The sequence below is a fragment of the Brassica napus genome, chromosome C2 (assembly GCF_020379485.1).
Source record: "Brassica napus cultivar Da-Ae chromosome C2, Da-Ae, whole genome shotgun sequence".
In the NCBI taxonomy this organism is placed as follows: domain Eukaryota; kingdom Viridiplantae; phylum Streptophyta; class Magnoliopsida; order Brassicales; family Brassicaceae; genus Brassica; species Brassica napus.
In genome coordinates this window covers 13,698,719-13,712,139 of record NC_063445.1, presented here as the reverse complement: position 1 = coordinate 13,712,139, position 13,421 = coordinate 13,698,719, and the positions used below count along the sequence as shown (strand labels likewise).

The 13,421-nt window shown below is 43.6% G+C and overlaps 1 non-coding gene across 1 annotated transcript; it reads right to left on the bottom strand.

The window, feature by feature from the left end:
* Positions 1-6,688: 6,688 nt before the first annotated feature.
* LOC125582592 lies at positions 6,689-6,795 on the bottom strand. Its single transcript, XR_007320049.1, has one exon. It is a non-coding gene; the product is annotated as a small nucleolar RNA R71 (small nucleolar RNA).
* Positions 6,796-13,421: the final 6,626 nt, after the last annotated feature.

Genomic DNA, 13,421 nt, shown 5'->3' with positions numbered 1-13,421 from the left:
AGCAGATGATTGATCCGTGGGCAACCTCGAGCGACCCTTACTCCCTGGAGATCACCATTTTTTGCTGCATTTTTGCACAGCCCCGACAAAACCTATCCGCACAGGATAAACAGGTAAGGAGACATTGGATCTCACTGTCTAATCCCCCGGTATAGTTGTACTTCTCCGTAGCTTGAGACATTAACTAGATATGAATAGGTAACCGTAGTCACACATTGTATAATCCAGTTTGTCCAAATCTCATGGAAGCCTAGACTTTTTAGTACTTTAGCTATGAAACCCCATTCCACTCTGTCGTAGGCTTTTGACATATATGTTTTCACCGCTATTGTGCACTTTTTTCTGCCTTTGACGCCTTTAGGAAGTGTATAACCTCATGTGTAATGAGAACATTGTCTTGAATTGCTCTCTCTGGTATAAACACTGACTGATGCTCAGATATTATTGAACTTAGCACTGGTTTGAGCCGTAATGATAGGAGCTTTGAGATGATCTTGAAATAAACGTTGCAGAGTGCTATAGGACGATACTCTGCCACTTTAGAGGCCGTTGTGGTTTTGGGAATCAATCTGACAAATGTTTTGTTGATTGACGGGGGTAGGTACCCTGAGATGAAGAAGAGCTGGATCTCTCGTGATACTGCATCCCCTACTGTGTCCCAGTTAGTCTGAAAGAAACTAGCTAAGAAGCCATCTGGGCCTGGAGCCTTATCAGGGTGAATAGCAAAGGTAGCCTCTTTAATTTCACAAGAGGAAGGGATCCCAACAAGCCTTTCATTATGTTCTTGTGTAACGCAGGGTTGGAGGGCTTCATTTACTACATCTTCTCCATCTAGATTGCTAGCCGTGAAGAGTTGAGAGTAGAACTTGCAGATAACCTCCGAGATTTGCGTTTCTTCATAGACAGGTAGCCCATCTTCATAGACAGGTAGCCCATCTTCATCCTCAATCACCGTCATTCTATTCCTTGCTTTCCTTCCTTTTGTCACCGCGTGAAAGTAGTTAGAGTTTGAATCTCCTAACGTTAACCGTAGTTGCCTGCTCCTTTGTTTCAAGAAGTCTTCTTCGGATTTATATGCAAAGAGAAGTTTCTTGTTGATCTCGTGGATTCTACTCTCATCAGCTATTGGATTAGCCATAGCCTCTTCCAGTTGTGTTTTGAGAAGATCGATATCTTTCCTGCTATTCTCCTGATGCTCTTTGCACCATCTACAGATTGCCCTTCTACATAAGGTAAGTCTTTCCTCCACATGAAGGTTTTGTGCTCCCACCCAGACTTCATGGATCAGTTGTTTCACTTCTGGGTTTTCTCGGAGCCTCCTGTCGTATCTGAACAATTTAGTGCCTTTTTTCCTTGTCGCATCCAGGTAGGATATGAGTGGTCGATGGTCTGAACCCTCATACCTCAGGTAGCTGCTTCTACAGGAGGGGAAAAGCTCTATCCATTCGCTGTTGCTGATCGATCTGTCAAGTCTACACTGGACTAGGCGAGAATGCCTCTGTCCTCTCCATGATAGATAGCTACCCGAATGTTTTAGATCGAAGAGGTCATTGTGGGATATGAAAGTTCTGAAGGCGCAGAAGGTCCCTTCAGCCCTGTCTGGTCCTCCGCACTTCTCACTGTTGTCTATAATCTCATTAAAGTCACCTGTCAGTAGCCACGGTTCCCCTTGATTGATTTGTAACTTTGTCAGCTCTTACCAACCCGATTGACGTTTTGTATGATCAGGTTCCCCGTATACAAAGGTGGCATGGAAGCTGACTCCTTTATGAGTAATTGTGGTGTCTATGAAGTTCTTCGAGGACTTCAACACTTCTAGTTTGATATCAGGTTTCCAAGTTAAGAACAGTCCTCCGCTACCTGGCGTTTCTGGTGGTACCACAACGTATTGATCTGGGTGGAGCCACTGTAGTTTGTCCAAGACCACCTCAGTGGGATTTTTTGTCTCCATGAGGAAGAAGATATCAGGAGCATTTCGCCTGTGGATCTCCTTCGAACGCTGGATCGTAATGGGGTTTCCCAACCCATTACAATTCCAGCTTGCTACGACTAAGGAGCCAGGTGTGGAGAGGCCTGAAAATCCGAGCTTCTCTTGGTCCTTGCAGGAATAAGGTTTATGGGCGGGTTTGGGTTATTACTCCTCGAATTTTTCGGTGGTACTGCAGAGGCTCCATCACTGGTTGCCTTCTTCTGCGCTGATGATCTAGGTCCCTTTGAAGGGCCTGCTCCTCTAGCTGGTGAGTTCTTTATCTGCGAGATTTTCATTTTTTCGAGCTAGCTCCTCTTAGGATATTAGGACTATTCCCTGATGGTCTGGTCAGAGTTGGTTTACGTACCCTTCTTTTGACTCTATTTTGGAAATCTTTGAGGGTCTCATCTTCCCTAACCTGTTCAACAGGTTCTTGGGGGATCAAGGGTACTTCATCTGGTCCAAGGACGGGGTTAATGACAATCGATTTCAACTTTGTAGGTCCTTCAGACTCTCGTCGTGGAGTTGTGTCGACCTCTCTGTATCTAAGATCTATTTCAGTGTCTTCCCCTGCTGCAAAAGCATTCTCCTCAATCTTTGGGCTACAGTTGTCTGTGGGAGCTGGGAGGGTTATATCTCTGAGGGGAAACTTCTGGTTCAGTGGTGGTGGTGGGGTATTGTGGGGTCCCCTAGACTGTGAGAACAGAGCGTGTCTGCGAGTCTCTGCTGCTATGATTGACGCTGCCGTCTCTTCCATCTGCCCCGAGGCATCTACAAATGAGACTCTTTGTCTCCTAGCAGCTGCTTCCACCGGATCAGGGCAGCTTAAGTACTGCCTTGTTACATGGTGTAAGTCCTCCATTACTTCCTCCATCGTTGGTATGTGGGCCCAATTGGATTTGTTTGTGTTATTTCAGGAGCTACGGTATCTCTGGGAACAAGGGAGCGTTGTTCCGGCGTTCTTGTTAAGTTCTCTTCTGGATCCATCGTTTGTTTGGGCCTCCATTGGCCTTGCCTTCGTTGGGGGAACAGGTCTCGTCCTCTTTTTGTCTCTCTGTAGCTAGCTTGTTTGCTCTGAGTGTACTATGGAGAGTAGTATGATTGAGCTTCCTCTTGTGTTATTTTTTGACTCCATGTCGGTTTTGGGGGATGTATAGCGTTTGTAGAAGGTACTGGTGGAGGTATCCGAGTTTGTCTTGTGCTTACTCTCTCACCAAAGACCTTTCCATGTCTATCTACCCTTGTCTTGAAGCCGACTAGGTCAGTGTCTACCTTTTTCTTGCTTTGTTCCTTTTCTACTTTCTCCGTATGTAGAGAGCTTGAGGTTCTTGTTTCATAGAAATTCTCCTCTGCTTTTTGTGATTGATTTTGATTCCGGTTTGCTTCCTCCTCTGGTTTCTGGGGACAGTTTCTTCTTGAGTGTAAGAGCGAGAAGCAGTGCGAGCAGTGACCCTCTAGTCTCTCATATTCCAAGGTGACCGAGGTTTCTTCTCCCGAGTCGAACTCAATGACCAGGGGCTTTAGTCCATCAACTGACACTTTAACCCTGGCTGTTGTCTTTGTTAATTCATGGTTCGCCATTGTGCCTAGCTCCTGGCCCACTCTACAGACCATGTCATCCTGCCAGTAGTGAAGTGGGAGTCCTTTGATTCTGATCCAGAATGGTATCATGGACGGAAAGTAGTTGGATATCACTGGTTCCCACCTTTGTAGAATGACCATCCAGTATGCAAAGTGATAGGGCCTGTTGTCAAGAACTCTTCGCAGGTCCTCCTCTCTTTCAAATCTAAACTGGAAGCAGTTGTTTCCCAGGTCTGAGCCTACTGCTTTGCCTTGCAGGTTCCATTTGCGTGGAAGGACTGGAATGAGGGCCCATATCTTTTGCTCTTGTGGGTTGGTGAGTCTTCCTATCAAGGTAAGAGCATTTTCCTTGATGAGAGCTGAGGTATCAATGCTGGGGGCTTTGATTCTCTTCACTTTGTTATTCTGTTCTTCTCTCATCTGTTGTTTCCCCTTTTCAGCCAGAGTAAATCTCGTCGCCATTGCTTGTGGTTGCTAGTACTCGTTGCTGGAGGAGTTAGATGTCGACTCCTAGCACCTGTTTACTATGATAGAGGTACTCTTATGCTTTGTTACTTTGAAAAAAGTTAGAACAACTCTTGAAGAATCTTCAGTGGTGGTGATGGCTGCGGTTGAGAACTGTTTAGCTTGTTGTTGCGCTTCTTCAAACAGGTTTTAGGCCGTGAAGATGCTTCTAGGTCGAGATTTGTGGTTGGTGTGAAGATGGAATGGTTGCTTGCAGGATGCTATTTCAGGGCAAGGAGTAGGGTTTCCATCAAGAACCTTCAAAGTGCCCAGTGAATACTTTCCTTCTGAGGAAAGAAAGTGAGTGGTCACTGATATCTTGCATATTTGCATTGTTTTAAGCTTGCATATTTGCATTGTTTTAAGCTTCCATTTTGTACATAATGATCATATATATTAGGAGTTTAGCATCTTTAGGATCCATTTTGCATTCATATGTCTTAATCAGGTAATGAGTATCCTATGGAGCAATCAGAGGTTTTTAGAAGCATTGTGATCCAATAAGAGATGAAGAATGGAGATTGATCAATCATAAGGCGATCGACGCGGGTAGCAGCACCCCGAGTCCACTGACCCGCGTCACCGAAAGATCAACTCAAGAAGCAACGCGGGAAGGATCACGCGGGGTCGAGTACCCGCTCGCACGGGCTAGAAGAATCATCGCGGTCCGACGCGGGGAAGGCGACGCGGGTGATCCCCATCTTGCCCTACCCACATTGCCAAAGTGTTTGTCGAGGAGTCACGCGGGTGAAGCAGCGCGAGATCACTCACCCGCTCACACGAAGAAAGAGCATCGTCGAAGGTCCAACGCGGGGAGGATTACGCGGGTTGGCATCGATCGTCTCAACCCGCATCACGAAGAGAAGGAATCGATAGAGTCACGCGGGACAGAGCCACGCGGGATCGCCTACCTGCGCGCATGACGGAGAAGTCTCGACGACGGTCCGACGCGGGTTGGCTGACGCGGGATGTGCCCGTCCATTTTTACCCGCGTCGACGCATATTCTTATTCGAAATGTTAATGTTTTTAAGGGCTTTTAAGACTTTTTAATGGAAACCATTAGGTTTTCCAAAGACATATAAATACTCTTGTAATCCTAAAGTTAGGGGATCTTGTCTCTATCTAATCACAAAGAACTTTTAGGTGAAAAATCTTATCTTGATCATTTTCTCTTGTGATTGTTTGATTATTGGGATCACTAATCATGATTAGCACCAAATCATCATTGATTCTTGGGCTCATCATGAAGAGTAGTGAGTAGTCATCTTTGGATTCATGGGTTAGGGAGACTAAGGGTGATTAAGCTAGATCTAAGGTGTTTTAGTCTTGATCCATCTTGTTCCTTGCTAGTAGAGTGCTTCTAATGCAACTCTAGAGTTGGCCTCTCTAAAGTTGAGCTCTAGGCATTTCATGCCTGAAAGGTGTTTGATGAAATGCCTGAACCAACTCTCCTAAGCTTTTAACATTATTTACCAAAGAGATTTGTTGTTAAAGGTGTTATGATGGCTAGTAGACTTGAGATAAATGATTACTTAGATAACATTCAACCAAAGAGATTTGATGCTTGAGTTATCTTAGTAAATGAACATTCATCTAGAGATAGAGTTTGTTTAGGATGGTGTCTAGGTCTAAGGTAGATAGATTGGTTGAAAGTTAACATCTTTAGATTGAAACTTGATCACCCAAGGTCAATTCCTTTAGCCCATGAGTTCTCTTATCTCATAAGAAAGAAAGCTTTGTCTTTTATTGCATTTTAGTATCATTCTAGTTCAAAAATCATCTCACCAATTGATAGCACTTAGATTAAGCATGGTCTTGCATTCCCTTTGCTTTAGAATCACTTAGAACTGGTTTGACATCCTTTATTCTACAACATTTGATTAGGAGCCTTGAAACTCTTATCATCAAATTGACGCCGTTGCCAAATTCTAAGTTGATTGTGACATTGAGATTTAGTCATTTGCTTGAGACTAAGTCAATTTTTGTTTAATTGTGTTATTGCTTTTCTTTTTTTTTCTCCCTTTGGATTTCAGGTGTATGAACACAAGGAGCAGAGGTCCAACAAACCTAGTTCCAAGAGTTGAAGACATTAGAGCACTTGAGAGGGAGATTGCAAGACAGAGAAGAGAAGTAGAGCAACAAGTTCATTTGCAAAGGTTGGAGTTTGATATGGAGAATCTGCCTCAAGATGGTGATGCCCAAAGAGGCATTGATCCAAGAGCTGATCACCTTCGACCACAGCGCCAGCCACAACATCCACCACGCCAAGCTCGCACCATTGGAGCCTATGATCAACCTCACATTAATGGTCATAGGTTAGGAATCAGAGCACCACCAGTGGAGAACAACAACTTCGAGATCAAGTCAGGGCTGCTCAACACCATAGAGAACAACAGTATCATGGTCTTGCTGCTGAAGACCCTTTTGATCACTTGTACAAGTTTGATAAGTATTGTGGCTTATCCAAGACAAATGGTGTTTCTGAAGATGCCTTCAAGTTGAAGCTGTTCCCTTTCTCTTTGGGAGACAAGGCACACCAATGGGAGAAGACTCTTCCAAGTGCCACTGTCACCACTTGGGAAGAGTGTAAGAGAGCTTTCCTAGACAAGTTCTTCTCTACTTCAAGGACAGCTAAGATCAGGAACGAAATCTCTGGATTTCAACGGAAAGGTCTAGAGAGTTTCAGTGAAGCATTGGAGAGGTTCAAGGGCTATTGGTCTCAATGCCCTCGTCATGGTTTCAGCAAGGAGAGTTTGCTTAGCACCTTCTACAGAGGAGCTCTACCACAGTGCAGAAATAGGCTTGACACTGCCAGCAATGGTTTCTTCTTGGGGAGAACCAAGGAAGAGGCAGAGGAACCGGTAGAGAACATGGCTAAGAGTGACTCGGTCTACAGTGAGGAGCATGATAGGGTCAACAGAAGTGATGATCAACAGACAAAGAAAGAGATCAAGTCCTTGCAATAACAACAATCAGTCTACTCAGGCTCAAGGAAGTTCTTCCTAAGCTCCAGCTTCAGATACAAGTGTGGATGCAATGTTCAAGAAACTCTTGGATTTTCAGGCAAAGAATGAGAAGACAATGGGGTATGAGTTCAAGAACATTCACTCCAAGATTGATGGAAGCTACAATGAGTTCAACAACAAGATCAGACATTTGGAGAACCAGTTTGCTTCAATGAATTCTCAACCAAGTCGCCAACAAGGGGCATTACCTGGAAAGCCAGAGCAAAATCCCAAGGAAACTATGAAAGCAATCACCCTACGGAGTGGTAAACAGTTATCTCCAAGAATTCTCACCAAGGATGGTGAAAAGCAAGGTGGGGAGGTGGCTATCAACATTGATGATGAAGTGGTGATTGTAGATGAAAAGGTTGATGAAGAAATTCTAGAAAAGATTGTTGAAGCTAAGGGTAAAGGAAAGGTTGGAGAAGAGAAGAGGACAGTGAAACATGGTGAAACTGCTACTCCAACAAAGGACTCCTCTTTTGTTCCTCCTCCCTATGAGCCAAAGCTACCATTCTCTGGAAGATTCAAAAGACATCTATTGGAGAAGTACAAGGCACTCTTTGAGAAACAAATGAGTGAAGTTCAGGTCACAATGCCCATCCTTGATGCTTTTATGCTGGTTCCTCAATACAGCAAATTCTTGAAGATGTGTTGTAGCTGCAAAGAAGAAAGAGATGGAGGGCATGATGATCCTTACCCACAGGTGCAGTGCCATTATCCAGAGGTTAGATGTTCCAAGGAAGCTAGTGGATCCAGGATGTTTCACCTTACCTTGTGCTCTATGACCCATGGTATTTGAACGGTGTCTTTGCGATCTTGGGGCTAGTGTCAGCTTGATGCCTTTGTCTATTGCAAAGAAGCTTGGATTTACTCAATACAAGAAGTGTAAACTCTCTTTGGTGTTGGCTGATAGATCAGTGAAGATTCCTGTTGGTATTTTAGAAGACCTTCCCCTGATGGTTGGTAACTTTGAGATCCCTACTGATTTTGTTGTGTTGGAGATGGGGGAGGAAGCCCAAGACCCTTTGATCCTTGGAAGACCATTCTTAGCCACAGCAGGAGCTATTGTGAATGTTAGACAAGGAAAGATTGATCTTCATCTTGAACAAGGGAACATTTTCCACTTTGACATCAATGAAGTGATGAAGAAAGAAGCCCATCCAGAACCAAGTTTTCTACATTGATGAAATGGATGCTCTAGCTGATGAGCTTCTAGAGGAGTTGGCACTTGAAGACTCTCTACAGCATGCTTTAACAATTGAGAGAGAAGTCCAAGTGATTGAGAACAAGGAAAGTGATGCCTATGTGAAAATGCTGGATTCTCACAAGGGGATTAGTGGTGAAGGTCAGAATGAGGAGCTTACATATGAGGCTCACCATGCTTCCTCGGCCACTCAACAAGAGAACCTCCAAGAGGATGATTGGAGTGAACTCAAGGCACCAAAAGTGGAGCTTAAACCTCTTCCCCATGGTGTAAGGTACGCTTCCTTGGCCCTAATGAAACTTACCCTGTCATAGTGAGTAGTGAGCTTAGTGAAGATGAATTGTCTAAACTTTGAATGAACTTAAAAAGTATAGAAAGGCAATAGGCTACTCACTAGATGATATTAAAGGGATATCACCTTCTTTATGCATGCATAGGATACATCTAGAGGATGAATCTATGACTTCTATAGAACATCAAAGAAGGTTGAATCCCAACTTGAAAATGTTGTTAAGAAAGAGATTCTGAAACTCTTAGATGCAGGAGTAATATATCCTATTTCGGATAGCAAATGGGTGTCTCATGTGCATGTTGTCCCAAAGAAGGAGGAATTACTGTGGTCAAAAATGATAAGGATGAACTAATACCAACAAGAACAATAATGGACATAGGATGTGCATAGATTATCGAAAACTTAACTCAGCATCTAGAAAAGATCATTTTCCATTGCCATTCATTGATCAAATGCTAGAGAGACTTGCAAAATCCCTATTATTGTTTTCTTGATGGGTATTCAGGGTTCTTCCAAATCCCCATACATCCAAATGATCAAGAGAAAACGACTTTCACATGCCCTTATGGTACCTTTGCTTATCGAAGGATGCCATTTGGGCTATGTAATGCTCCAGCCACTTTCCAAAGATGCATGATGTCTATTTTCTCTGATCTTATAGAGGATGTTGTGGAGGTATTTATGGATGACTTCTCTGTCTACGGATCTTCTTTCTGCTTGTTTGTCCAATCTTAGCAGGGTCCTCAAGAGATGTGAAGAGACAACCTTGTGCTGAATGGGAGAAATGTCACTTCATGGTTAAGGAAGGGATTGTGCTTGGACACAAGATTCCAGAAAGGGGGATTGAGGTAGACAAGGCCAAGATCGAAGTGATGATTGGATTATCTCCACCAAAGACGGTTAAGGACATTAGAAGCTTCCTCGGTCATGCTGGATTCTATAGAAGATTCATCCAAGACTTCTCAATGATAGCAAGGCCAATGACTAAGCTTTTATGCAAGGAAGCTGCATTCAACTTTGATTGGGAATGTCTGGAAGCATTCAAGAAGTTGAAAGACAAGCTGGTTAGTGCCCATTGTGCAGCCACCAGATTGGGATCTCCCCTTTGAGATCATGTGTGATGCTAGTGACTATGCTGTGGGAGCTGTTCTTGGTCAAAAGAAGGACAAGAAGACTCATGTGATCTACTATGCGAGTAAAACTCTTGATGAAGCCCAAATGAAGTATGCTACAACTGAGAAGGAGCTGCTAGCCATTTTCTATGCCTTTGAGAAGTTCAGAGGCTACTTGGTTGGGTCAAAAGTCATAGTCTACACTGATCATGCTGCGTTGAGACATCTCATGGCCAAGAAGGATGCTAAGCCAAGACTGTTGAGGTGGATCTTGCTGCTACAAGAGTTTGACCTTGAGATAAGAGACAAGCCGGGAGTCGAGAATGGTGTAGCTGATCACTTGTCTAGACTGAAGATTGATAGTGGGATCCCTATTGATGAAGGGCTTCCAGCAATTGAGCAGTGGTAGCGGTTTGTGAAACTGGAAAGAAGCTTGAAGAGGTGAAGGCAACTGAAGAGAAAGGTCCTTGGTATGCTGATCTGGTGAACTACTTAGCTTGTGGAAGAGAGCCAATGGGTCTTGACGGATATGCCAAGAAGAAGTTCTACAAAGATGTGAAGATATACTATTGGGATGAGCCTTACCTCTACATCCTTTGTAAAGATCAACTCTATAGAAGAGTAGTAGCTGAAGAAGAAGTCAAAGGGATTCTCACACACTGTCATGGATCATTATGGAGGTCATTTCGCTACTTTCAAGACTGTCTCAAAGGTGTTACAAGCTGGGTTTTGGTGGCCTCATATGTTCAAGGACACTCAAGACTTTGTCTCTAGGTGTGATTCATGCCAAAGAAGAGGAACATCACCAAAAGGAATGAGATGCCTCAAAACCCAATTCTAGAAGTGGAGGTGTTTGATGTGGGGTATTGATTTCATGGGACCATTCCCATCATCTTTTGGCAACAAATACATCCTTGTAGCTGTTGACTATGTCTCCAAGTGGGTAGAAGCTGTAGCAAGTCCTACCAATGATGCTAGAGTGGTGATTAAGATGTTCAAAAGCACCATCTTTCCAAGGTTTGGAGTTTCAAGAGTTGTCATCAGTGATGGAGGCTCCCACTTCATCAACAAACTGTTTGAAAGTCTTCTCAAGAAGAATGGTGTGAAGCATAAGGTTGCAACTCCCTACCATCCTCAGACAAGTGGTCAAGGTGAGATCTCCAACAGAGAAATAAAGTCTATTTTGGAGAAAACTGTGGGGACTACAAGGAAAGACTGGTCTATCAAGCTAGATGATGCACTTTGGGCTTATAGGACAGCTTACAAAACCCCTTTAGGAACCCACCTTTCAACCTTGTGTATGGAAAGGCTTGTCATCTACCAGTTGAGCTTGAATACAAGGCATTATGGGCTGTTAAGTTACTGAACTTTGACATCAAGAGTGCCAAGGAGACGAGATTTCTCCAACTCAATGAGCTTGATGAGATTAGACTGGATGCTTTTGAGAACTCAAAGATTTACAAGGAGAAAACCAAAGCTTTTCATGACAAGAAGATCTTGAAGAGAGAGTTTAGTGCTGGAGATCAAGTGCTTCTCTACAACTCTAGACTGAAGTTGTTTCCCGGGAAACTCAAGTCAAGATGGTCCGGTCCTTTCAAGATCAAGAGGTTAGGCCATATGGGGCAATTGTGTTATGGGATAAGAATGGTGGAGACTTTACAGTCAATGGACAAAGAGTTAAGCTCTACATGGGGACCACAATAGAGGAGAAAAGAATCTCGGTTTCACTCTCCGACCCCATCACCGCCTAGCCAAAAGGAAGCAAAGTCAAGCTAGTGACTTAAAACAAGCTCACTGGGAGGAAAGGAAGTCCATGTCTATCCTTTACAAAAAAAAAAAAAAAAAAAAAAAAAAAAACGCGGGTTGAAGCCACGCGGGTTCCTCTACCCTCGCACGAGAACTTGGTCGGGTATAGAGTCCACGCGGGTAGGCGTCACGCGGGTTACTTACCCGCGTAGCTTCCTCGATGGCTCAGCGCGTGGGTTGGAACGACGCGGGTTCCTTCACCCGCTCGTACGAATTGGGTCGGAGACGACGTTCCGACGCGGGTTAGCCCATGCGGATTGCCTTACCCGGTCGCTCGTCGATGGTTTGAAGCGGGGCGGAGTCACGCGGGTTGCTCTACCCGCTCGCACGACGAACACGATCGAAGACATTGTCACGCGGGGAGCGCAACGCGGGTCACGGTTGATATATGGTTTTTTCACATCATTGTATAGGTGTTTTCGTATTGATTCGAGTCCTTAATCCGTGTCAGTCTAGTCCTTTTTGATCTTTTACAGGTCTGGAGTTGGTAGAAGAATGAAGAGAGGGTTCTTGAAGAGAAGCTGTCCTTTTGGAGCATTTTGCGGAGAACACTCAAGATGAACAGTCCCGAGACTGTCCGCAAGCAGAACAAGCAGACGGAGTGATCCCGAGGTTGTTCCGACAAATAAGGAATCTTCTATTTTCGGGAATTAAGGCCCTGTTGCCCTAATATCTTTTCTACCTATTGGCGCCTCCATATAAAGACGCCACCTATCCTATTTTAATTCTTACTCTAGTTTTTACAAGAGAACTATTAGCTTTTGCGATCTGCAACTTGTAAGGGAGAAGAATCCATTCTCTCATAAAGAAGACCATATGAACCCTTTGTTTACTACTCTTATTATTATGCAGTTTCATTCAGGATCTATGTCTTTGATTGCTTGCATCATGATTGAGTAGTGATCTAGCTCGCCTAGGGTTTTTAGGGTGTCGAAATATGAGCTAAACATAGATAAGCTATTCTTGATTATTCTTCATCCATACTATTCTTAAGGCTTCCATTAATCTGATCACGTGATGTTAGATCCTAAGTTTATCGCCTATCTAACCGCTTAGGAGATAGCTTGACATGTATTGAATGAGCTTAGTATCCCTAATCAGCGAAAGTAGATATTAGGGTAGTAAGTGAACTGATCGGACCTGATCTCTAAGGCTTGCAGTCGTTTCTCATCTCAACGACAGTTAGATGATGGGATCGACCAGCAAAGAGATCACCACCACGACAGTGGGGTGTTCCAGCTGAGTGATCCGAGTTCTAGAAAGCACTGCATCGCGCTTGAATAATTTTTGGCTCTCGCTCAACACCCAATGAAATACCCTAGGCTAGCTTCTTGTTAAATTGAATCAAAAACTCTAGTTTACTTGTTTTCCGCGTCACCAATTGAATTGAAAACCATTTTCTTCTTAGCTTGATATGAAATTATAAGAGTAAAGTGTAGACTGGTCCTCTAGATTGAATCTAAAGTACTATAATCACAACTGTTAACTTGGCAGTAGAAAAGATTCATATTTAGTGTATCAACGGTGTTTCCTTCTACCCGCGTCACTCGGGTCTAACCCGCTCAGGTATGGTTTCTAACCCTAAACCCGACCGTTTCACCCCTAAAACTACCCTACCCGCGTCTCTCTCTTCCATTCCTCATCTCACTTTCACAAAACATCAAAACCTCCCTCACCAAATCACTCATATCTCAATCAATTCTTCACCAAATCACTCCATTTTCTTCCTCCAAATCTAAGCTTTCGCCCCTGTAGTCTATTTTCTTGTTTCACATCTACATTTCTTCATCCAAAACAAGGTATTGTATCCTAAAGTCAATTTCGTAGGTCACATGAACCTTAGAAATTTGAACTTGATATTTGATCATATCTGGTTGATACTTGTGAAATAGACTAGGGAAAGCTTATATATCATGTTGGGTTGTTGATTATATGGTGAAATTG